At 41.9% G+C, this 27,280-nt stretch overlaps 1 protein-coding gene across 1 annotated transcript in view; it reads right to left on the bottom strand.

Moving 5' to 3' along the window:
* The window catches only part of tbc1d16 (TBC1 domain family, member 16), a 114,205-nt gene extending 88,761 nt beyond the window's left edge, over positions 1-25,444 (bottom strand). Inside the window, exon 1 of the mRNA XM_055653959.1 lies at positions 24,561-25,444. The gene's annotated coding sequence lies outside the window, so the exon portion shown is untranslated. The remainder of the gene's footprint in view (positions 1-24,560) is intronic.
* Positions 25,445-27,280: the final 1,836 nt, after the last annotated feature.

The following is a 27,280-nucleotide window of genomic DNA, read 5'->3' as shown; positions in this document are numbered from 1 at the left end:
TGTATTATTGTCTGGTTCGGCAACTTGAACGTCCAGGAGCGGAAAAGACTGCAAAGAGTTGTGTACACTGCCCAGTCCATCACCGGCTCTGACCTCCCCACCATAGAAGAGATTTATCGGTCGCTGCCTCAAAAAGGCAGCCAACATCATCAGAGACACACACCATCGTGGCCTCACACTCATTTCACCACTGCCATCGGAAAGATGGTATAGGAGCCTGAAAACTGTAACATCCAGGTCACGAACAACTTCTTCCCTACAGCCATCAGGATATTAAACACTACAATCTCATATAGGCTCTGAACTACAATAGACTATCTATCACATCATATCTATATACTTTTAAAATCTGTGTGTGTGTGTGTGTGTGTGTGTGTGTGTGTGTGTGTGTGTGTGTGTGTGTGTGTGCGTGTGCGTGTGTGTGTGTGTGTTGCCTTTGTAACGTATTTCCTCGAAAACCTGACGCAAAAGCGCAGAGATTTTTACAATTTCGGTAGGGATTTATCTTACGAGTTCAGAAATCCACTCGTTGGTCAATTATTTCCCCAGATTTTGAATAAAATTGATCACAAAATTCACGTTTTTTAAAATATAATCGCCGCTTTGACGTCACAATGCCCATATTCCCACCAATCGTGGCCCACCTGCCTCCATGCGCCACCCCCCCTCTGCCACTGTGGGCTAAAGCCCCGCGCCCAGCACAAGCAAGCTCACGCCACACCTCCCGCAGCTGGACTCCCACGCCAGCCTGCTCCCCCCCCCCGTTCTCGGAGAGAGGTGGAGAGGGGGGGAGAGATGGAGGGGAGGGAGGGGGGGAGAGCGGAGAAGGGGGGGGGGCCGGGGGGGGAGGACCGAGAGAGGGGGGGGGGGGGAGAGGGGACCGAGAGGGGGGGGGGGGGGGAGGTGGAGGAGGGGGGGGAGAGAGGGGGGGGGGGGGGGAGGACCGAGGGGGGGGGGGGGGGGGGGGGGGAGGACCGTGGAGGGGGGGAGGGGGGGGGAGGACCGAGGGGGGGAGGGGCCGAGGGGGAGGAGGCCAGTGTAGGGACCACCAAAAATTGGGGGGGGGGGAGAGAGGGGGGGGGCACCTCAGATTTCGCTTAGGCAGTTTGCACCCCAGCGGTATGAACATTGACTTCTCTAATTTCAGGTAGGCCCTGCTTTCTCCTCCCCTTCTCAGCTCTCCCTCAGCCCACTGTCTCCGCCTCTTACATTCTTCTTTCCGCCCCCCACCCTCACATCAGTCTGAAGAAGGGTTGCGACCCGAAACGTTGCCCATTTCCTTCACTCCATAGATGCTGCCTCACCCGCCGAGTTTCTCCAGCATTTTTGTCTACCTTCAATACTCCAGCTGTGGTCTCATCAAGACCCAATATAAATGCAAATTACTTCCTTACTCCTGCGTACAAATCCTCATAATAAAAGCTGGATGCTGGCTTTGTATGATCCTGGGCTTTTATCCCAGTTTTTCACCCTCCACTAGCTTTCCTTCATGTTTGCTTTCTCCCTCTCTCTCTCTCTTTCATTGTAAATCTATCAAACTAATAAATTAGTTCACAGCTTATCCCCTTGATATTTAACGATATCCCAATCATCACCCACGCTTCTGCAATTTAAAGCTAGCTTGTTCTATCTTTCCCAGTTTTGACAAAGTGTTTCCCTGAACCGTTAACCGTTTCTCTATCCACAGATGATAGCTGATGTGTGGAATGCTTTGACCACTTTCTATTTTACCTTGAGATTTCCAGCATCTGCAGGAATGCCATGAGACTTAATTTTCTGTGAGACTTTAGCTATGTGGATGGCATGGAGAAACTGGAATTGTTCTCAGAGACGAGAAGGTTAAGATGTTAGAGTCACAAGATAAACACTTACTGTGGTCACTTCGTAGATGTCCTGAATCTAATCTTCAGATTAGAATCTATTTTAGGAGCAATAAAACTACTTTGCATAAAATAGTTGAAATTAAGAAGATTTAAATTTAAAAATATGCATTAAAGCACAGCATTTACCCCTTTTTGAAACATACAGTAACATTCCTGTCAAACATGGTGTACCAGTGAGTTATTTTTCTCTTATTTATTGGTTTTAAACTGTCATGGTGGCCTGAATTTCTGGTGCCCTACAAAGACAATCATCCACTGTGACAGGAGAATATAGATTACATGACAAGACTGTATACACTTAATAATGCATGAATGTTTAATTTTTAAAACATATAAAATGGTGCTATTTGTTTAGAGGAATAAATCGGACATTTTGAATCAAAAGTGGCGAAACGTATCAGCTGGGACTTGTGGCATAGCCAATCATATTAAGAGCCTCGATTTAAAATACGCCAAACAAAGTTTCAATAACAGTGCACCACAAATTGCAATTTTCCATTTCAAAGCACAGATTAAGATGACTGCATTGCTTACCATTATGCTTAAAGTGAGATGAATCAACTCTTCTGGCTGACAGACTGGTATAATAATTAGCTAACATTAGCTAATGCTCAATAATATGGCATATTAAACAGAGAAAACAACAAAGATAATAATAAATACTCAGGCTGCTCTATTAGTAAATGCAATTTAAGTACCAGTATTGAAATATTTAAAATACAGAGGCAAAACAGAGGTGAATTTATTATGGGGAACAAGGAAATGGAAGATGAATTGAACAGGTACTTTGGATCCATCTTCACTAAAGGGCCTGTCCCACTTAAGTGATTTTTCATGCGGACTGCCTTCGACTGTCAAGTTCGTGGCACTCGCCTGAAAAACCGGAACGGCGAGTATCAGAGTGGAACACATACATCGCAAAGGCGGGGGCCGTAGAAAGCCCCATAGTGACTGAGGTGGGGGGGCACACTGAAAAAGAGCTGAGATTTAAAAAACTTGCATGAAGTAAACATGGGAATAATGGTACATACTTAAGATAATAAATAACCACGTTCTAATGCAATTTCTGCCACCAACTGGAGAATTACTTAAAAGTTACCCGAGGGAAAACAAACCGTTTCCACTAATCCCCTCTCCCCCCTCAGTAATCAGGCACCATTTGCGACAATTAAGAGCTGTCTGTCAGTTTCACTGCAGGTGGCCATTGAATTTGATAAGAATCTCTTCTATTGACATCAGTGAATTATCATTCTATTAAACAATGTAACATACAGCCTTCAGTAACTGGTACCAATTGAAAATACCTTTATTTATGATAATCCTATGGGATAAAATAACTATTATTGCAAGTCTGAAACTGTTTAGCACATAACCCACTGTCCCCCATTGATACAATTGTTTTTACAATATTTTTCTGTAAAACAATAGTCGTTAGGAATTCAACTATCGCATTATAAAACTACCTATACTTAAGAAAAGCAATAGTTAAGCAATTTGAAGGAGGTTTCAGATGAGCTGATAAACAGAAGTTTTCTTTCCCCTTTCCTCTACGGCGGGACGTCGATTGGGTTTCCCCAAATAGGCGTTCAACATTCCACAATGTGGCATCCACATTCAACAGATCATCCTCAAGGGGATTCCACCAGCAGACATATTTTGCCCTCTCCTTTAGGTATTCCAAAAGGGACGTCTCCCTCTGTGTTCCTTAGTCTGCTCCTGCATCTCAACTATCACCTTCCTCATGGAACATTCCCCTGCAACTGCAAGGAGATTCAACACCTGCCCTTTAACCTCTTCCCTTCCCATCATCCAAGGATTCAAACAGTCCTTCTGGGTGAAGCAGCAATTCACCTCTCACAGTCTAGTATTTTGCATTTGGGATCATTATATAATTTCCTTTGCAATGGATAAACCAAATGTAGATTGGATGACTGGTTTTCAGATCAGTTCCACACAGACCCCAAATATAACCCTGCGCATTTGAGTCACCTGCACTTTAAATCTCCGACATTGCTCCACCAACTCCGGAAGTGGCAGCGCTGCCCTAGCAGCTGCGGCTCGCCTGCAGTCCGTCTGTTTTTTCTGTTTTATTGTTATTATTTTTGTAAAGGGGGGGGTGGGGAGAAACATGGTTTTGGTCTCTTCCTTCGGGGGGATGCGACCTTTTCTGGTCGTATCCCCCGTCTCAGTGTGCACTGAGGCCTAATGGTGGAGCTTGTGCCCAACTGGGACCGACCTCGAGACTCCGGAGGCAGAGCCAGCCAGGACCTACCAACGCAAGGCTGGCCGACGGGGCTGCGGTGGTGTTCCGGCGGCGGCGGCGGCCTGACTTCGGAGCCTCGGCCGCGGGCCCAGTGGCCGACATCGTCGGGAGCTCGCAGGTTGGTGACCTGTTTTTCCGGAGCTCCCGCAACAACAGCATCGTCCGCTGGACTGTAGGGCGGAGACTGTAGGAACAGCCTTCATTGTCCATCTAAGTAAGTCCTCAAGACTTAATAATAAAATGCGACAATTTCAGGAATCCACTTTTTTTTCTTTCCACAAGTTTCAATATTTTCTTTTGTCTCCACCTGCCAGTCTTTTTAAAGTTTTTAAAATCTTAGCAACTTTGGCCAGCACCCACCTCCTCTCACACTTTCCCCTCTCTGTAATTTCAAACACTGAAGGCCCTGTCCCACTTATGTGTCCTTGGCACCAGGGCCGGCCTTAAGCCGATTGGAACCGATTTCTCGCAATTGGGCCCCACGTTAATTTTCCGTGTTTCGGACAGAAATACAAATTCGCTTTTTAAATAAATATTTAAAAATTAATATTCGCCATACAGATTATTTTACAAAACGAACATAGATGACAACTGCTGCACGGCTATCAGACACAAACGATGTTTTAACTACTACTGCAGCTCTTGTTAACAGCCAGTAGTAAACAAGTAGTCATACAATGTGTCTTCAATGCATCGATCCACATTCCTCAGTAAATGCAATTGCGTTTTGAACAAGTATTAATGACGCTGCGTTCCTTTGAATACAATTCACGCAGCATCATTAATACTTGTTCAAAACACAATTACATTTACTGAGGAATGTAGATCGATGCATTGATGACATTGAGAATTTCTTAAAACTCACCATCATGATTGAGGGCTTCTTGGCGAGCTTCTTGGTGTGCAGCAGGTTAGTCATTCAATTTACCTACCGACCCACGTTGTGTCTCTCTGTCTTTCGCTCTCTCCCTCCCTCTCTCTCTCTCTCTCTCTCTCTCTCTCCCACTCTCCATCTCGTCTCTCTCTAGCTCTCTCACTCCCTCTCTCTCACCCTGTGGCCTCGGCATTCCCGGAACCATTGACGTTTTGCGGTAGACAAAGTGCTTGAGAAACTCAGCGAGTGAGGCAGCATCTATGGAGCGGTGGAAATAGGCAACGTTTCGGGTCGAGACCCTTCTTTAGACACGGCTCGAAACGTTGCCTATTTCCTTCACTCCATAAATGCTGCCTCACCCCAGAGTTTCTCAAGCATTTTTGTCTGCCTTCGATTTTCCAGCATCTGCAGTTCCTTCTTCGACATTTTGCAGTGACGGCTGCATCTGCGGTTCTTTTCTGTTGGGGGGGGGTGGGGGAAGGGGAGGGGGAGCCATTTCCATCACTGATCTGGCATATAAATTCATGACAGTGAGATTTAAAAATCTTGTTATATTCTTGTGTGAATGGGATTAGTTTGTTATTTGGATACATAGCCTTTTTTTTTTTAAATATCCGTTTCTTATGAAATGGAATCTACAGGACATTCTTAATGGGAAAGTAGTGGGCAGAAAGGCATGTCATGCGTGGTTTGAAGAGCAAAAACCTGTAGTTTACAATGCCAAAATTGAAAAGTTGAGGAAAAATAAGGTGTATAGTTGCTTATTGGTTACAATCTGAGGAGTATGATGATGCTACTGATTATGGTATGCCAATGTACCAGCTAGCAACTGATCTTCTCCATAAAGACCTTGTCTATTGCTAGAAATTGTAATTTATTTAACTATCCGTTACGGATTACAACATATTATACAATAATATTAAAGTTCTGATCTTGAGAATATCACATTTTTGAATTTTCAAGGCAGTCTGGGTGTTTATTACTATTTCCGTCACAACGGTCAATTTTGTAATTAGCTACAATTAGGTAATTAACTAATTATATGCTTTAATTTCAGGTCATCCAAGTAAGATGTTTTATATTTGTTTCAGAATGCTTCAATCTATAATAACTAAAAATTTCATTCAGTTCTCTTAATTTTTAAGAAAGTTATGGGCTTTTGACTGTCCTCGATCACAATTTTTGTGTTCAGTCAATGGAAAAGCAATAGGGAACAAGATGCTAATTTCCAAGTATGAAAATGGCCATAACTTCTTTAATACTGAAGATATTAAAAGTGAATTAGGTGTCAAATTAAAATTCTTTTTATGCTTTATCTGGTGGGATAAATTGCAGACTTGATTTTTAAAATCTCAAAATGTTGTAACATTGCTAGAAAATGTACCTGCATCTTGGAGGCCGAAGGTTGGGTTGTTAGCCAAGAAAGATAGACTTTGTTATCCCTCAGTACGGCAACATCAAGAACAATGTTGCTGTACTGAGGTATAGCCAAGTCTATTCCTCATTGCTAGCAGCTGATGGGAAGCGGCTGTAAAAGGACAGCGCTACTGGGGGGGGGGGCGGCAAGAGTTCCTTTCACAGCGTGTGGGTAGTCTAGCCAGACGTAAAGTTGTGGGGAGGGCAGGAGCGTTGAGAAGGAGGGGGTCGGGGATCATGCCAGCATCCAGCTCAAGAGCGGGTGGTGGAGCTTACTCCATATGTCAGTGCGAGTAACCTCAATTGATCCCTTGTTCGCGCTGACACAGGAGTAAGCTCCACCGCCCACTATGATGTTATCCATCACCCACTGACCTACTCCGCTCTATGATCTTTGCTCTTGAGGTGGTCCCGTCACTGTTCAGACGGAGAGCACTGCCAGAGGTGAGCAGGCCGGCAGAAGGCGCTGAGATGGCAGTCGGCTCCGCTGTCCTGTGATGGCAGCCGCTCGTAGCCACGCGAGCTACTTCCCTTCCCGGCCACAATGCGGAGCGCCGCGGCAGCAGTGAGTGAGTGGGTTACTGGCATGAACCCAAGCCCCTCCTTCTCAACGGTCCCGCCCTCCCGGCAACTTTACCCCTGGCTAAACTCCCAACATGCTGCGAAAGGAACTCTCTCCCCAATTGGTCCCTTGAACTAGTATAGTCATTCAATAAGATGCAAATTGATTCAACTTGTCCTGGTGTGTTCCCGTTTTCCCCACCATCTTTCCACCTGCCGTCAACCTCCACCCATTCAGTAATTCAGAAAGAAGGAGATTTGGAAGCCTTGGGCAAATTGAATTGTTGTTTATTTATTTATTTATTTGTTTTTTTACGGAGAGAACAATCTGCGCATGCACGGTTTAAGATTTTTAAAAACCGACTGACTGTCATATTACTTACGACGTGCCTGAATATGACTAATTTATAATTATATATTTATATTTCTATGAAAATTGTTCCCAATTGGGCCCCGCACCTCCGAAGGCTGGTCCTGCTTGGCACGCAAATTAGGCGACCTCGTCGTTGCGTTGAGGCGCACGGGCATCGTGTGGCCGCGCGGGGCCGGTCCCACTGAGAAGCGTGGAGGGGTATGGAGTTGTGCGCTGTATCGCGCGGTGCTCCGAAATTTTGTAGCGAACGAAATCTTCGTGCGTCACCGGCCTGTCGCGTAACTGGTGGCCAAACTGGGACAGGCCCAAGACACTGGCGCGACGCAACGTCTCATCTCCAACAGCAGCAGAAGCAGGCAAACGATCGCCGATCTCGGCCTGGGGCTCACGGCCATTGCGGATCCCGTCCGCCCCCACTTCGACTCCCAGAGCGGTGCCAAGAAAATTGAAGATAGACACAGAATGCTGGAGTAACTCAGCGGGACCGGAAGCATCTCTAGAGAAAAGGAATGGGTGACATTTTGGCTCAAGACCCTTCTTTCAGACTGAAGAGTTTCGACCCGAAACACCACCCATTGCTTCTCTCCAAAGATGCTGCCGGTCCCGCTGCGTTACTCCTGCATTTTGTGTCTATCTTCAAATGACGTCACGCGCTCCAGACGGCCGTGCGGACACGTGAAGTCGCGTGCGACCTTCGCGACACCGTCGCACCTCAACGCGACCACGAGGTCGCGTAATTAGCGTGCCAAGGACTCGTAAATGGGACAGGGGCTTCACTTTCTTGTTTTCCTGGTTCTGATGAAGGTTCCTTGTTCTGGAAAGTTCCTTAATGTGGAAAGCTAACTCTGTTTCTCTTCCAGAGTCTGAAGAGTCCCGACATGAAACATTACCTACTAATGTTCTCCAGATTTGTTACCTGACCAGCTGAGTTACTCCAGTACTTTGTATTCTACACAAGATTCCAACATCTGCTGTTCCTTTGTGTCCTTTTCTCTTCCCACAGATGCCGTTAACCCGCTGAGCGTTTCCAACATGTTCTGTTTTCGTTTTGGATTTCTAGCATCTGCAATTTCCTGCTCCAACTACCTCTCATTTGGAAGCTTGGATGCTCTCCAAGATGGCGTCGTGTGCACAACGTGAGGCTCTGCGTCGCCACGGTTTTTTCTACTATCTTGCACTAGGACTATGACCAGACACTAAACTGCATTTTGTTGTACCTATACTTGTATTTGTGCAATGACAATAAAGTTGAATTGAATTGAATTTATTTTCAGCGACCAATTTACTCAATTACCATGCTCAAAATAAAGGGGCAATTGGCAGCTATAAGACTATTCAACTGGGGAAAAAAATAATGATTCTTTTTCAATTCATTCAAAAACTTTAGAAAGGAAGTGCAAAATCATGTACATTTGAGGACAGATTCAACATTGTAAAACAAAATGGCTAGAGCCAACGCTGGTAGAAACAAAAGAATCTTTAGGAGTAACCAACCACGTAAATAAATCTGTGTACAGGTCCCAACACATATTTACTTGATACTGGGCTTGAGGCCAGTAGCTTTGCTTGACAGGTTTAGCAGTAGAGATTATATAGGTAAACAATGAAAGCTTACAACAGAAACTTCGGCCAAATAGGAGGGAATACTGAAACAAAAGCCTGCAGAGGCACTGAGAACAGAGTTTGAGATCTCAGTTTAAAATATAAGATCAAGTGAATCTTAACAGGGGAGTACCAATTTTGTGGCAATGACAGCCGATATGACTTGGATTCCTATAAACAGGTTTGTTTACTAGCTTACCGACTTTGTACAACAACCCAACAGGACAGAAGAAACGTCAATCTGACATCTTTGTCTCAATAATGAAAGAAAGCAGCAATAACTGCTGCAGCACACGCCATATTAGTCAGCAGACAAACACACTGTAATAGATCTCCGGTGTAGTACGTAAACTTCAAACTTTCTAAAAACAGAGAAATAAAAATACTTTCAAGAAACTTTGTGAAAGCACTTTAGCTTGAAACCTTGTTAAAACATAATTTTAATGAAATCAAACTTATTAATTATTCCTTCTTCTTGCAAATTTGTAAATCTTAAGAAAACTTGAATAACCAGTCAAGCAAAGTACCTAATTTGTATTTCATGGAAATCAAGTCTACCTTAGGTTCTCAACTAGAAAGCATGTTTGTTTTTCATCAGCATTGCAATTTTCCCATGACTTCACAAATCTTTGTAGATGTGCCTCAGTTAATCCAGAAACCTGATAAATGAGCTGCTCTTGAGTTTGAGCATCAGTGTACAATTCAACTAACAACCATTGAATTGTCTACAGGTGCTTAAACCATGTGAATATTTTCACAAGATTCATGCATATACTTTACAGACATGGAATGGAATACTTTGTCACATGTGACTAGGCACAGTGAAATTCTTTGCTTGCATACCCAATGTATACAAATAGCAGCCACTTACGGTGCTGACAAAGATGCAAAGCACGCCGGCTCCTCCTTTTGTTCCACCCGCCCCAACAGCGGTTCCCCCATGCCGGGTCCCCATTGTCCTTTGTTCTCCCACCTTTCCATTATCAGTGGGAGAAGGATTCTGATATTTTATATTTCTTTGGCCTTGAGCATCAAGGATAATTTAAGTACCTTCACTGCAACTCAGTTCCATTTCAATAATACGGACAGAGATTAGAAGCATAGAAAATAGATGCAGGAGTAGGCCATTCGGCCCTTCAGCCTGCACCGCCATTCAATATGATCATGGCTGATCATCCAACTCAGTATCCTGTACCTGCCTTCTCTCCATACCCCCCTGATCCCTTTAGCCACAAGGGCCACATCTAACTCCCTCTTAAACATAGCTAATGAACTGGCCTCAACTACCGTCTGTGGCAGAGAAATTCCAGAGATTCACCACTCTCTGTGTGAAAAATGTTTTCCTCATCTCGGTCCTGAAAGATTTCCCCCTTATCCTTAAACTGTGACCCCTTGTTCTGGACGTCCTCAACATCGGGAACAATCTTCCTGTATCTAGCCTGTCCAACCCCTTAAGAATTTTGTAAGTTTCTATAAGATCTCCCCTCAATCTTCTAAATTCTAGCGAGTACAAGCCGAGTCTATCCAGTCTTTCTTCATATGAAAGTCTTGACATCCCAGGAATCAGTCTGGTGAACCTTCTCTGTACTCCCTCTATGGCAAGAATGTCTTTCCGCAGATTAGGAGACCAAAACTGTACGCAATACTCCAGGTGTGGTCTCACCAAGACCCAGTACAACCTCCCTGCTCCTATACTCAAATCCTTTTGCTATGAACCTCAGAAAGAATCCTCCTAATGTGCAACATAAAATACTATTTCAACTACATTTTTTTCAAGAATCAATTAATGTACAACAAACAGTGGGAAAAAGTCATCAAAATGGTAATCACTTCTGGAAGCAACAAAATTTATTTTTGGATTCCTATATGGATCCTTTATTGTTATGTTACATTTATCTTTTGAATAAATTGTGCAGACTACTTGAGAAGTTCATAATATGGCATTCTTGAAACAATAGTTGTCACTATTATGTTTTATGTTAGTTCCTGTGGATAATCAGACTGATCTACACGATTATTTCGGGTTTTGTATTAGTTATGCAAAATGTAAATAAAGAATAAAATTCAGCTATTTCAACATCTTACAGCATTATGTGGGAACCTACATATGCCTCACGAGTACAAGTACTCAGATTTCTCTAGAAAAATAGTTCCAGGGTTACCATTCCTGAGAATTTCCGCAAAGTCAGAAGTGAAAAAAAAGTGAGGGAGAGGGCCAGATAAACAATTGTGACAGGAAAGTGAACAAATGTGGGAAGAGCAACTGGCAGCCGGCTTTACTGATTCAGAGAGTGAGGGAGTGAGTCTGCTCAGTGCTTCCAACTCTGCTCAGCTCGACCCAGCCTGATTGGTGTGGTTTGTTCTTATGTACAGGTGTCCCGATGTCAATAGTTCATAACTTGAGCAGGACTTACATGTAGATAATGAGAAAAATAGCATTAATACAATAAAACATGTGAGATTGGCTTATTTCTAGTCACAACTTTCAAGCTACACAGTTGGATTACTGACATATTTGTGCCTGTTGTGGTATGCTAATGGCCACTTATTCTTTGGGGCTTTATTTCACAGGCTAGTTGAGCTTCTGCAATATGAGATAAGATTGTTTCAAAACCCATGCCGATTTCCAAAATAGTAATTATGTTCAATAATTACATTCAATTATCAAATCGAAAATGGCTTTCCGACTTATTTTTAAAGTGCAGATTGGCAGTCCATTCAATAATTTAGTGATGTTGTATAACACTGTGCTTGCTGCTTTTTCCAAAAATCTTAGTTAGTAACTACTTTCTGACATGTTCTCCTTAATGCAGATGAAGCTAATCCTTGATGAAAAACTGCGATCTAATTTGGTTGGGAAAAAAGCCGACTGTAAAAAAATTACAGAGTACAAGCACTCACCCCATTCAGTCTTTGAAAACGGCAAGTGTACTTGAGCCTACTCCACTTACAAAGAACACTATTAACATGTCTCTTTGTCCCTTTCTGCTTCACCATCAGTTATTTTTAACCACTTTTCATGGATATACATTCTATATTCTATTCACCATCTATGTAAAGAACGTACTCTAGAAGTTACTATGGGATTTATTTCGAACGATTTTATGCAATGGCCGACAGTTTTGGACATCCAAATGATAACTTCATCACCTCCCCCAATCACCCTTATCTATCTTTCATGGACTTAAAAGCCTCCATTAGTTCCATCTTATTTAGAAGCAAGAGTACCAGTCTTTTCAGCTAAGTATGCCTATTTATTTCTACTATATTCCGACGAATCCTACTTATACCATCACTAGTATCTCTATATCCTTGAAGCAACTGGTCAGAATGACATGAAGTACTTCCATTAGTGATCCAAGGTTCAGTACAAGTATACCTTAATATTAAATGTTTTGAACTGAAGAAAATGTAGTATAAAAAGAGGCATAAGGATGTATATATACACACATGGTTAAGAGAGGGTGAAAAAAAAAATCACATAAATCTCAAGCATTATAGAAAAATTGTAAACAATTTCACAAGCGCTAACTTTGTATCAGTGGGTTTTACTTTAATAGTTTTGTCAGGATTTTGTCTTTTTGCATATGGAAAGTGACCCCCACGTCAACCACTGTGGGCGGCACGGTGACGCAGCAATATAGTTGCTGCCTTACTGCGCTAGAGACACGGGTTCAATCTCGACTACGGGTGCTGTCTGTATGGAGTTTGTATATTCTCCCCGTGACAGCGGGTTTTCTCCGAGATCTTTGTTTCCACCCACATGCCAAAGACATACTGGTTTGCAGGTTAATGGGCTTGGTATAAGTGTAAATTGTCCCTAGTTTGTGTAGGGTAATGTTAATGTGCCAGGATCGCTGATCAGGGCGGAAATGGTGGGCCGAAGGGCCTATTTCTCTAAACTAAAATTAAATTCCTCTTATTTTTTATACTAGCTATCTTTCTTCTCGAATTCAATCCCAATGTAGTTTTCACAGCCTAAGAATAGAAGGACATGCATTTAGATTGGAGACATGGAGGAATTTCTTTAGCCATAGGGTGACTTGTGTGGAATTCATTGCCACAGATGTCAGTGGATAGGTTCTTGATTAGTAAAGATGTCAAAGGTTTTGGGGTGAAGGCAGTTATGGGGTTGAGACAGAAAAATAGATCTGCCATGATCGAATGGCAGAACAGACGGATGGGCCGAATGACTTAATTCGGCTCCTTTGTCTTAAGATCTTATGCTGACAATCCCTCCCCTCCCCACCATACCATCCCTAACATGCTGCTGAAATGGCGGAGTTCCTCCACCAGTTAGTTTTATTGCTCCAGATTCCAGCATCTGCAGTCTCTTGTGTTTCTGTTTTATTGCTAATCTACACTGGAATCAAATGAGGAGCTCATCAATAATGAACTGCCTGAAGAGAATCAAAATGTTCTCCTGGTGACAATGATAAGCAGTACTTGGATAATAAAGAATGTTAATGCATAATGACAATAAGCTCAGCCGTTTTTACTTTTGATGAGATCCACTGTGTAACTAACTTGATAATGACTTGCATACCAACTTGCATCAATTATAAAGAAGCTGATGATGCAGGGACAACAATTCATTTCTTGGAAACAGTATACTATTATGAGGTGCAACTTATAGCAAGGTAACCATTTAGGGTATAATTTGTCCAATGTATAAAGAAATTTTAAAAGAAAATCGCATTATTGTTTGTGAGATAAACAAAAAATGTGGCTTGTGCATTTTATATTAAATAAGTCGTTATCAAGAAACAAAATAGCCCAATATAAATGCAAAGGCATACATAGTTGGAGTAGTGAACTACCAAGCAAATCATTTCAAGATTTAATTCAAATTGTACTTTAAATAAAGCACAGTTGCAGAAACAAATTTTGCAGCACGTGAATTCTCTTCAACGTCATGTTTTCTCATTAGAATCATACTGGCCATCATGTTTAAAATCAAATTCCGGACCATCAAGTTCACCTCAATATGACACAATCTTACCGGAGTTTTGCCTGTGGCATTTAGTTTCATTTAGTTTAGAGATCGATAAAAAACCCAAAATGCAAACTGTTAGAGGAATTTAGTAGGTCAGGAAGCAGGTAAAGGGAGAGTCGACATTTAAGATACGAAGGACAGTCCTTTCGTAGGTTACCTCAGCCAGAAACGTTGGCTATCCCTCTCCACATATAATGCCTGACTTATAGGTTTTTTGTGTGCTTCATACTACAGCATCTGCAGACACTTGCATTTCTACAGTCCGTCCTGGACAGACAGACAGCTCGAGACAAGGGAGCTTGAGAAGGGAGAGGGAGAAGGACAAATTGAGTTAAAATTCAAGCTCGAGACAATCTGCTCACCTGACAAAACTTTTGGCCAATTTACACAGTCCCACATGCTACGTGGGTATTTGCTTTAATTGTGGTTGACATTGGATTACTGCCAACAAATATTCGAATACTCCCTTCCTTCCTGGGAAGATTCATTGGTGACACTGATGAGATATGAATTGTCATGCATAAATCTTCAACGGCTGGAAATCTGAACCAAAAAGAGAAAAGGCTGAAGATACTTAACAGATCAAGCAGCATCTGTGGAGAGAAATCAAAAGAAGTAACATGTGATGAAATGCCATTGACCAGAAATATTAACTTTATTTCTGCCTCGAAAGATGCTGCCTGAAACTGCTGAGTTTTCTCCAGTAATTTTATGTGAATAAGTCTCTTTTCACTGTATGTCCAGTAATATGAAAGAACCCATACTATATCTTCTGTTAATGTTGACTTGCGAATGACATTTGTCCGTGGCGATCATAAAAATGTGTTCCAGAGTTGGCAATAAAAGTTCAAAGAACTATAGAAACATTATGCTGATAAAGAACACAGTTAAATAACAAATACACTACACCAATCTTCTGATATCTAGACACGATTGGAAAATATATTTATCCACATGTGGTTTGAGAATAAAAGTTCAGTCTTTAAACTACAGATGGGCAGTAAAAAGAAAATCCTAACATTAGACTAACTAAAGTAATTCAAAAACAATGTCCACTCGCTCCAAAAATCTTACCTCCATGACAGGTTTAAGGAAGACATCCCAGTCACCTCGTTATTTAAATACATGCCAGCAAAACAGGAAGGGGGCGGTATTATTAAGCCAACATTGACTAAATAATATTTGAAAAAATAAATTGAATTAATCTACTGTGATTGAATACAATGCTGTCAATTCAAACAATTTTCATCAGATGAAGGAAGAAAATGAACTGACTGGAGAAGCAATGGAATGGACATGCAGAGAAGGGAGAGGGAATAGGGCAAAGTGGGTTAAAGAGAAAAAATAGGTTCCTTCTATTTATTTGTTGTTCTTGGGATACAGATGTCGTCCCCAATGCTGTTATTTACAGCCCGTCTATAAATGCACTTGAACAGAGAAGATTGTTCATTTTCAACTACACTGGTGGGTATTTGCATACATTTCAGATCAATTACACATGGCATATTTCTTTCCCAGATAGGACAATGAAATTCTTGCTTTGCTTTCAGCACAACAGAATATTGCAGGCATAAATAATACAGAACAGATCAGTGTGCCCATATACCATTGAATATATATACACACACACACAAACGTATATATATATATACATATATATACATATACATATACATATACATATACACACACACACAGTCTGATGGCTGTGGGGAAGAGCTATTCCTGAACCTGGTTGCAGATTTCAGGCTCCTGTACCTTCTACCTGAAGGCAGCGGAGAGATGACTGTGGCCAGGATGGTGTGGGTCCTTGATGATACTGCCAGCCTTTTTGAGGCAGCGACTGTGGTAGATCCCCTCGATGGCAGGGAGGTCAGAGCCGATGATGGACTGGGCAGTGTTAACAACTTTTTGCAGTCTTTTCCGCTCCTGGGCGCACAAGTTGCGGAACCAAGCCACGATGCAACCGGTCAGCATGCTCACTACTATGCACCTGTAGAAGTTCAAGAGAGTCCTCCTCGACTTACCAACTCTCCGTAATCTTCTCAGGAAGTAGAGGCGCTGATGTGCTTTCTTTATGATTGCATCAGTGTTCTGGGATCAGGAGAGATCTTCGGAAATATGCACGCCCAAGAATTTGAAGCTTTTGACCCTTTCCACCATCAACCCGTTGATATAAACGGGACTGTGGGTCCCCATCCTACCCCTTCCAAAGTCCACAATCATATATCTGGATCAATAACAATCCAGTTGGAGGACAGGGCAAAACTATCATATGCCAAATGCTTAATGAATCACAAGTTGGGATAATTCAGAAATAATTGAGATAATTCATGCCCCTCTGCCCATAGTGCAAATATCAACAAATGCACAAAAGACCGTGAACCACTTTTAAAGGAAATGCCAGAGCAGGTTTGTTCCATGATCAAGCATTAATTCATCACATGGCATGCTAAAGCATCAGAATGGTTTACCACATGGAAGACAGGGTTAATCTATTAGTACAATCAAGCCAGAAAACCTACCCTAGTTCCACGAGAGGATGATGGAAGCAGCAGTAAGCATACTTAAAAACGAGAAAGCATGGCTCGAAATTAGCGGTTGCCCGGTTGCCAATGGCAACCCACAGTCCCGCCGGGCAACCTAAAAGCCATGCCATTTTGCCCGGCTTGGCAAGCACCCGGGACACCTATCGTTTAAATCTGAGCAGGCCCCCTCTATATTTTTCTCTCTCTCTCTCTCTTTCCCTCTCTCTGTCACTCTCCGTCTCACAAAAGGAAAATATTACGTTTTGGCTTGATTCTGAAAAAGGTTCCTGCACACCTTTGTAATGTGGAAGGAAACAAGAGCACCCGGAGAAAACCCATGTGATCAAAGGGAAAAGGAGCAAACTCCATACAGACAGTGTACGGGAAAAAGAAAGGAAGAGGCGGAGACAGTAGGCTGTGGGAGAGCTGGGAATGGGAGGGGAAGGAGGGAGAAAGCAAGGACTACCTGAAATTGGAGAAGCCAATTCTTAGTTAGTTGCTGTACCCCAGCGGTATCCGCTGGGGTGTAAACTACCAAAGCAAAATGAGGTGCTGTTCCTCCAATTTGCGGTGGGCTTCACTCTGGAGGCCCACCGCAAATTTGCGGAGGCCCAGGACAGAAAGGTCGGATTCGGAATGGGAGGGGCAGTTGAAGTGCTGAGCCACCGGGAGATCAGGTTAGTTATTGCGAACTGAGTGTAGGTGATGTGCAAAGCGATCGCCAAGTGTGCACTTGGTCTCACTGAGGTTGATCATATGCTGAATAATCCAACCAGAATTTTGTTTGGAAGTAGAAAGAAATAATAGAAATTGCATTCATTGCAACGTGTAAAAGGAGATGAGATGCTGTATTGTAATTTTGCTGCATGTCATTGTGGTATATATCATGTCTTGATTGGTGAATATGTTTAGTTTGGGACTTTATTTGAAGCAGAAATAATATGTGAATGCTTCATTGACCATAATTCTGACTGGTAACTACGCACTTCGTCCGAGTACATTATCGCACATGTCATGCAAGCCGTCTTAAATGACCAGCTAACTGTCATTTGGCAACTAAAAAGCTACCTAGGTTGCCCGGCTGGCACCAAGGAAAAAAAGTTAAGTGAGAACCCTGGAAAGGCATGCTAAGCAGCAAATGCAACACGTGACAAAATGACCTAATGGACCCCTCAATGGATCAGAGACAAACTCTGCACACCTACTAAATTAAGTTGCAAATGGAGGTGAGAAAATAGACAGGAATGCTAAAGACTGAAGCGTTTACAACAATGTTTAGCCAATAATGGTGATTGACTTCCATCTTGACTTCTTCCTGCAATCCACACTAAAGCTGGTGTACAGCAAATTTTAATCACTATGTGATGTTAAGAAATAACTAAGAACATTGGATACAGAAAAAGCCATAGTAACCAACAGTCCTGACAGCAGAACTGAAGATTTCCACTTAAAATTTAGTTGCACCTCAAACCAAGTTATTCTAATACAGTTTAAGCACAGGCACCAAGTCGACAATAAGGAAAAATAGCATTTCCCGTTAATAAAAATCCAATATGGCTAATTATCACACAATCAGACTGCCTAAATTCTAGAATAAATTGATGGGTTATTGACAATATCATCAAGATGCACCTTTGCCAATAATACACTCAATTTGCTCAGTTTGGGTCTCACCAGAATCACCTGGTACCACATGGACTATATAGAATGAATTTCAAAGTGACTGATGACATCAATTCAAAATTTAACCCAGTGTGGTATCAAGAAACTGGTTAAAAAAAAAAATCAATGAGCATGAAAAGGAAGATATGCAAATATTTTCATCATAATCCACCCACTCTGTAGCAATTATAGTGTCATAGGGTCAGTTGTGGAGGGAAAAGCAAGATATTTGGTCGTTGATGGTCAATCATTGCAGGATTTCATTACGTCTGCTCCAAAGTTAGTGTGCTCCACCCAACCACCTTCAGATCCTTCAACTATGAACTTCCTTTCATCATTAAATCATAAATAGGGATAAACAAACAAAATGCTGAAAATATTTAACAGGCCACACAGTATCTGTGGAGAGAGAGAGAGAGTCAATTCCCAAAGACCACCATGGTCTTTCATCAACAGTGGGATGTTCGCTGATCATTGCATAACGTTCAATTTCATTCACAACTCCTCAGAAAATGTCTACGTGCACCAAGACCTAGAAAATATTCAGAGAACTAACATTTGTGTCTGAAATGCCACCAATACTTGACACTCAATGGCACATTATCACCATCGACCTTTGCATCTATGAACATCCTATGCATCACTGTTATGCAGAAACACAAGAAAATTAGCCAAATAAATATTAGGAGTACAAAAGCAGGCCAGAAGCTAGGTATTCTGCAGCAAGCAACTCGCCATTGAACACCCAAAGCTTTTCAACACATACAGGGCTAAGTCAGAAGCATGATGAAATATGCTTCACTAACTTGGATAAGTGCACCTCCAAAATACACATGAATGGTTCAATAATCCTTTTATTGTCACATAAGCGAAGTGCTAACACAGTGAAATTATTTTTCTTACGAACAATATAGCCATACCCCCGATCCTTGATTAACAAGTGTACACAAATAGTCTACGCATGCAAGGGGCACCATGTTTTGGCGCTGTTTTCAAACTATATGCTCCAGTTCTTATGCCGGTTCTAGGAAGGTTTCAGGCTGTTGTGGGCCTCCTACCATCTAATTTATTGGACGCCGTATCCCTCTCCTTGTCCTTGTTCCCCAGGAGTGCCTACCTCAGTAGGCCAGAGCCCTGTTCCTTCTCCTCTCCTAACTGGCTTGCTCCACGCCCATTGTCATCATTACCAGCTCCCTCCGTCCTCTGGTCTTCAGGGACGAGCAAGGGACCAGCTCAGCGGGCTCCCTCTGAAGCGGTGATCCACCAGGTCTTCTGTTCAATCATGGGGGACCAAGCACTAAACAATCCAAGGGAAAGCCCACTAGATTGGCACTCGATTCACTTTCCTAAACATCCATACCCTCTACAACCAGCATGCCTTATCTGTAGTGTGTGCCATCTACAAATAACACCCCGGATGTTAGATTGCACCTCTCAAACCAATTACCTCTACCACTACCAAAAGGGACAGAGACAAAAGAGGCATGAGAACCCAATCATCTCCAAATAGCACACTGTTCTGATTTCGAAATTTACTGCTGGATCTAAATCCTTGAATTCTCTACTCCACAGAATCGTGGGAGTAGCTTCACCAGAAGTTCGGCAGCAATTCAAACTTCATCAACACTTTCTAAGGGCTTTTAGGGATGGGGAATAGATGCTGTTCTTGCTAGTTAAGCATATATTCTAAAAAGTAAATCAAGTGTTGATGCCAAGCAACTGCACAGTCTACACCTAAATGTGTGCCAGTAATCATTTCTATCACAGCATAACAATCCTTAAAATGTGCAATAGCTCTGGGTTTTATAGTAAAGGGAGCTAAAAGAAGCGATCTTAATTGCAAATATGTTTCACTTAATTGCACTCGCATCTCAATAGTTTTACTGTGCATCAATAGTAACAACTCTAGCCATAGTTGTACACAGGTCACTCTTATAAGTACTCTAATAAATCGTGGCAAACAGCTAGGTGTTTCCTTCTGACAAAGTAAATCTTTTTGTATACGGTTCAGTGTGTCTATAGATTTTATGAAGGAAATAAGTTATTTCACAATTTAATAAAAAGGCTATTATTGCCTTCCTCCCAAAATAAACTAAAAAGGTACAGATTGGATTACAGATGGATTTACAGCTTGCATTTGTGGCCCCAGGGTAAATGTAAACTCACGTTAAAGCAGACATTGGCAGAAATAATGTTGATTTTAGACACCGAAACTTTGATGCTGCCAAGTGAAAAATTCAATTGCCAAGAATCTTAGGATTGAAACTCAAGCAAAAAAACTCTTATCCAAGTACTCAGATCAACATTTGATTATTGTACATATCGCTAAACGTACAATGTTCTCATTTCAGTTACTCAAAGTTGAATTTTGTGGGACGGGAGGTGGTGAGAATGAGGCAGGTGTTCAGTGTGCTGGGATATCTGGCAACACAGAAAGCTACCCACAGAGAGACACATTAATTTGTGTCCTCTGCTGTTGTCAATTCATTTTCTTAAATCTCAAGAATACAGCCCTTAAAATATGTTTCACCGAGTCAGAACTATCATATTTAACCATAGCTTGTTTATCTCTCAGTGGAGGTTCATGGATTCCTTTTTATCACATATGACTCACAAGCCTGCTTCATTTGGTCCCTGCACTTAGTCAACTCACAAGAGGTAGACTTCATTTAATTGAATCTCCAAAGATGTTCAGTAATTTACCATGTATCAAATAATTACAACAATCATACATAATAACTTCAAGCCTTGCCCTATTTGTCAATTTTCAAAACTACTGAAGCAGCTCTCAAAGGATTAAGCAGACAGCCTGCTGCCATAGCAACAATGATAAAAAAATGGTAGGTCAGCACTGCAAGTGGATTCTGCACCTGGCATTACAAACTGCATGATACATTTTATCATCAGCATTTATTGTAAAGAATTACTGCGTTTAAATTTGAGGTATGAAATTCAGTTATTGTCTGCTACATGCATACAATTTTATTGAAGTTAAGTGGTAAACTGAAGGACTTTCAACAAAAAAAATTAGTTCAACAAAGATCCTTCACAATACAGGTTCTCAATTCCAAAATTATTAGCGCTATAATTTTCCCAATGTTTAGTGTTCCTGGAAGGTTATGTACATTTTCTCGAAACAATGGTGTCCTCAAATACACCAATATCTTGCGAATGCCAATCAAAGGACCATCAAGTGTTGACTGCATATGTTTAGACTTTGTAACCAATGGTAAATTCTTTGAAACTTAAAATTCCACAGCACAGTTGCATACACTGCAAGAATAGAACATGCATACATCCACACAAATATTGAGGAGTTTTATGTATACATATAGGCAATCAATGAAAAAGCAATTTTGAACTTCAGTTGTGGATAGCCAAATGCCACAATTCTCTACATCCCGACTGTACCATCTAAGAAAGTCACCACTTGTCATACAAATTTCAGAATTTACAACATGAAATGCTGTACATGTTTTTTCCTTCTTACAAGGAAAAATACGTCTATGCGAAACAGAGCACTAATTATTTTTGGTTTCAATTAACATGAAGCCTTTAAATGAGATAGATACCAATGTTGTTCAGCAAGTAAGACAGAGAGAGGATTGTCACACAATGCTGGAAATTTGTTCATAATTTCATATCTTTGATGCCAACTTTGTCTTCCCAATCCCTGAAACGCTTTCTTCCCTTGTGGTTTAAAAAAAAAAAAAATACTGATTTCAGCATGAAAATATTCAATGAATGAGAATCTGCAGCTCTAAGATAGAGAATTTCACAATTATTTGTCAAGAAATTTCTCTTAAATAAAGCGGTCAATACTACATGATTGACATTATCCCAAGCCAATGGTTCCATGTTTTAGGCTTGCCAGTCTGAAAGGATGTGTATAGATATATAGAATCTCAATTTTATAAGATTCAGTGAAATCACATCTCATTCTTCTGTAGTTCTGTTTGAATACGTATAACAATATTGCAAGGCCTAGCTGAAATCTTTGTGAACCTGTGACGTGACGATTATGATTTGAAGTTGTAATTTTTCAACAATCTGCCTGTTTTTCAAATAATCTGTTAAAACTGAAAACGTAAAACTGCAGTTGCCGAAAATCTGAAGTAAACACTGAAAATACTCAAGGGTCTGAATGAACGGGGACCTGAAATGTTGACTGTTTCTCTTCCCACACATACTGCCTGACCTGCTAAGTACCGGATACCTGCATTCTGTTTCTAAGTATGTTATAACCACTGTCCCCCTCTAAGTGACTTAAAATATTCATTGGCATGATTCAAAGAGGATAATTTTTACTGCCTAGAATAAAGGATTAAGGTTCATTTCTTAGCAATCACAAACAGATTAACTAATCATAAACATATTCAGTTTGGGAATTTGTGGCACTTGTTTACATTTTGTACAATTCAAATTGACTTATTCCTCAAAATACTTGAGCAAAACTCAAAATGTAGGAGTAACTCAGCGGGTCAAGCAGCATCTGTGGAGGGAATGGATGGGTTACATATTGGGTCAGGACTCTTCTTTGGACTCAAAGTACTTCATTGGTTTCAAAAAGACTAATGGCATCCTTACATGTTATCTATTCCATCCTCATCTACTGGTTCTTCATGATATACCTGTGAGGACTACAATCTTTTGATTCTAAATGTTTCTGCCCAGCATAAACCACATAGTTTTAACAATGCCTTCATTTCTCACTCCACAATGAATTCTAAATTATCCCATGATTCTGAACACCACAAGACCTGCTACTAGAACATAAGAAATAGGAACTGATGATGTTTCGGGTTGACCCAGTCCGAAGAAGGGTCTCGACCCGAAACATTACCCATTCCTTCTCTCCAGAGATGCGGCCTGTCCCGCTGAGTTATCCAGCATCTTTAGTTTAAACCCGCATCTGCAGTTTCTTCCTACACAAAAAGGAACTGGTGTAAAACAAGCCCCCCAAAGCCATTGTTTAATAAAATCATGAGAAACCTGAACTTTGACCACAATTCAATTTTCTTACCCGATACCAAAAAAACTCCTTGTAGTCCTAAAATCTATCTTAGCATTAAATAGCAGTGCTAGGCCATTCGCCCATTGAACCTAGTCTGCTGTTCAACAGGATTGTGGTACATTTTCTACTTCAACAATATTTTCCTTCCTGATTCTTTAATTTCTGATTTGAATGCAATCAATGATTGAGCCTCAAGGGTAAAAGATTACACAGATCCACTAATTTCTAGATGAACGGAAAAATTATTATTTCCAAAATGGTCTCTTATCTTATGAATCTAACTAAGCATCTGCATCTCTCCGGAATTGAGAATTTCAAAGATGTACCTCCTTCAAAGATGAAGAGTCTTATATGTTAAATCTCCAAGCCAGATATTGCCACTTAGTTCTAAATGTCCCCACTAGGGCCAACAACTCTGTCAAGTCCACTAAAAATCTTATAATCTTCCGCTTATCTTTACAATCAGTCTGAAGAAGGGTCTCGACCCGTAACGTCACCCATTCCTTCTCTCCAGAGATGTTGCCAGTCTCGCTGAGTTACTCCAGCATTTTATGTCTATCTTCGATTTCTACCAGGTTCTGCAGTTCCTTCTGACACTAAAAATCTTACGTTTCCTTAGAATTTTTCTTAGCTCAAGACAAGAGATCGATGCAACTTAATTTTCCTAGTAGACAGTTCTGTTACATAGAGATTTGTTAATATTAATAATAATAACCAATTTTATCTGCACTTTTGGATCTTGTCTCCCTAGGTATCTTAATGTTATTGATCTTTAAATGAAACTCTACAAATACTCACCTCAGTGTTCCATTTGTCACCCACGCTGACTTCATGCTCCAAATCCAATTAATTATCATGATCATTTACTTTCAGACCAAATTTCAATGCAAGCAATGATTTTGTACCATAAACTCAAGTTCTGTCTCACACAACTCCTGGAAAATGCCACCGCCTTGTGCCAAACTAATCCTATTTCACAAATAGTGTACACTGACACATACACAAACCGAACCACTCTGGCCTTAAATAACTCAACAAAAAACTCAAATAACATCAGGATTCCTTTCTTCAGACAATGATCAAACAACAATTAGAGGCAATATGGTGAAAGCTGAAAGCATGAGGGAAGTATACCCAGTAGTGGTCAGTACTTACAAAACCGTTTCCTCTTTTTCTTTAAAAAAATACCCCGGATATTTCCCCCAATAACTTCAAAAACGGGATTTACAGTCTGCCAGCCCATTGACCAATACTGTTTGAGGTGATTGACATTGTTTGAGGTGATTAATGCCCTAAATATCCACCTTTCTGTGCAAATTTCAGTTGGGAAGGACTTTAAACACCAAAAATGAAGTGAGCAAGTTAATGAATGAAATAAAAGTTCTTACCCTCTTAAAGCCCAGTGAGATTTCTGCCCCACTGATTCGGCATACCCTGCGAAACTAAATTGGGGACTGATGCGTTCAATACTCTGCTGCTCTCCAACCTTTTCCTGCTATACTGGGACACGTTGAACCATGGAGAAGCACTGGTAGAACAGGAACAAGTTCCGGTTCATTGTATGCCGGAGGCAGTTGCCTGGTCGAAATCCATGAGAACTGAAACCGCTAAAAGATCGAATAATAGAGGCCTGAGTCAGAGCCAGAGAGCAGGTGCCCGCTCAGCGTTTGGGTCGGGGTGCTGTCTCCCGAGATCCGTGCCTCAGTTGGAAGCCGCAGCGACAGCCACGGTGCATGTATGAAGCAAATGCATTACAATAGCCTCGGAGGAGCAGTGCGGGGAGCGGAGCTGGGTTGTCTCCGGGGAAGGAGCAAGGCCACGACGAGGGGCCGGCGCCTGGGACAACCTTCAGCCTGCGGCTCCAGGCGCCGCCACCGCGGCGGTAGGGGGGTCCCAACCATCACACACCGCCGGTGATTGAATTACAGAGCGGCCTCCCTCTGCACGCCGCCCAGCTCACTGGAATTATAATATTTCCACCTTGTATTCTGCAGCCCGGGGTCCAGTCACCGTCCCCGTCCTCCTACCGCTGGTGTTCCCGACCTCACCACCCCTCGACCCGGGTAGTGGCACCATCCCACCCCCACGTGACCGAGGCGGCGGTCGATGCTTGTTGTCTGCGTATCTTAGCAACGAGGGACATGGCGGAGCGTGGAGACAGAAGACAGACACAAAAATGCTGGGGGAACTCAGCCGGTCAGGCAGCATCTCCGGAGAACATGGAGAGGTGACGTTTCGGGTCGAGACCCTTCCTCAGACAGAGTCAGGGGAGAGGGAACCGAGAGATGTGAAAAAAAAAATCAATGAAAGATATGCAAAAAGACAGATCAAAGTTAGCAACGCTGATCAAGGAAAGGTGGAGTCCACAATGGTCCGTTGTTGGCTTTGGAGTAGGTGATAATGAATGATACAAACAATGAAACTCAGCAGGGCGACAGTGAATCTAACATGACCACTAGGTTTGGGGAGACGGAGAGAGAGGGGATGCAAGGATTACTTGAAGTTAGAGAAATCAATATTCAGTCTGAAGAAGGGCCTCAAACCGAAACGTCACCCATTCCTTCTATAATCCAGAGATGCTGCCCGTCCCGCTGAGTTACTCCAACATTTGATGTCTATCTTCAATATTCATACCTCTGGGTTGCAAGTTGCCCAAGTGAAATATGAGGTGCTATTTCTCCAATTTGTGTTTGGCATCAGTCTGACAGTGGAGGAGGCCTAGGACAGAAAGGTCAGTATGGGAATGGGAAGGGGAGTTAAAGTGTTTGGCAACCGGGAGAACGCATAAGTCAAGGCGGGCTGAGCGAAGGTTTTCAGCAAAATGTTGCCTTGTCCTGGTTTCAGATCAGACAGATTAAGCGACATCAGGAGTTTTAGGTCTATTATTATTGTCACCTCCACCAAGCAGCAGTGAAAAGCTTTGTTCTGCACGCTCTTCAATCAGATCAGATGCTACTGTATACAAAAACAATCGTCAAACTCAAGTGTGACACAAAGTGCTGGAGTAACTCAGCGTGTCAGGCAGCACCTCTGTAGAATATGGACAGGTGATGTTTCAGCGCCCAAACCCTTCTTCAGACTTTTAAATTCTGTCTGATGAAAGATTCCGACCTGAACCTCACCTATCCAAGTTTTCCAGAGACGATGCCAGACCCACGAAGTTACACCAGCACTTCATACCTTCTTTTGTAAACGAGCATCTGCAGTTCCTTGTTTCTACGTCTGTTCATAGGTAGAGTAAATATAAAGATATAGGTAAGGTAAAGATATAGGTAAAGGTAAAGAAAATAGTTCTCAGCATTGTAGCACAACAGTTCCAGAGCCAAAGTCCAATGTCTACAATGAGATAGAGGTGAATCGGACAGTCCCCTGGCTAATGGAAGGACCGTTCCGAAACCTGATAATGGAGGGGAAGAATCTGTTCCGGTGCGCACTTTCAAGCTACTATCTTTTCTGCTCGGCAGGAGCAGGGAGAAGAAAGAATGGGTGCGGGGTGCGACAAGTCTTTGACAATGTTGGCTACTTTTCCGAGGCAGCATGAAGTGTGTTGGAGTCAATGGTGGGGAATCTTTCTGAGTGATGGACTGGGCTACATCCACAACTCTCTGAAGTCAGGCTGGTTTTTCAGTAAACCACACAAATATGACGACATACTGTATCTTTTTCTAAAGGATAGTGAATCTATGCTGTGCTATGGAGAATGTGGTACTGAATTAGTCCATAGCAAGATCCCAGAAAAAGATCCCAAACAACTTTGGGTTAAAAATTGCTACCTCAGATTTGTTCCGACATATAATTATTGACCTATAATTTTAGATACCTCTACTGCAGGGAGAAGTTCCCATCTGCCGACATTATCTATGTCCCAAATAATCTATCAGGATCCCCCTCAGCCTCCCCTGCGGCAAGGCAATAAAGCCCAGCCAATTAATTCTTGCTTCATAGCTGAAATGCTCCATTCCCAGACACCATCCTGATGAATATCCTCTGCACCCTCAATCATGTAGTTGTAATGGGTATAGCTTGGACCCAATAGCAGCACAGAATCAGGCAGGTATAATTAGTAATGAACCTTATTACGATACTGTAACACAGAGTAGTAACACAG

The sequence above is a fragment of the Leucoraja erinacea genome, chromosome 23 (genome assembly GCF_028641065.1).
Source record: "Leucoraja erinacea ecotype New England chromosome 23, Leri_hhj_1, whole genome shotgun sequence".
Lineage (NCBI taxonomy): Eukaryota > Metazoa > Chordata > Chondrichthyes > Rajiformes > Rajidae > Leucoraja > Leucoraja erinaceus.
This window is presented reverse-complemented; position numbering and strand designations above follow the sequence as displayed.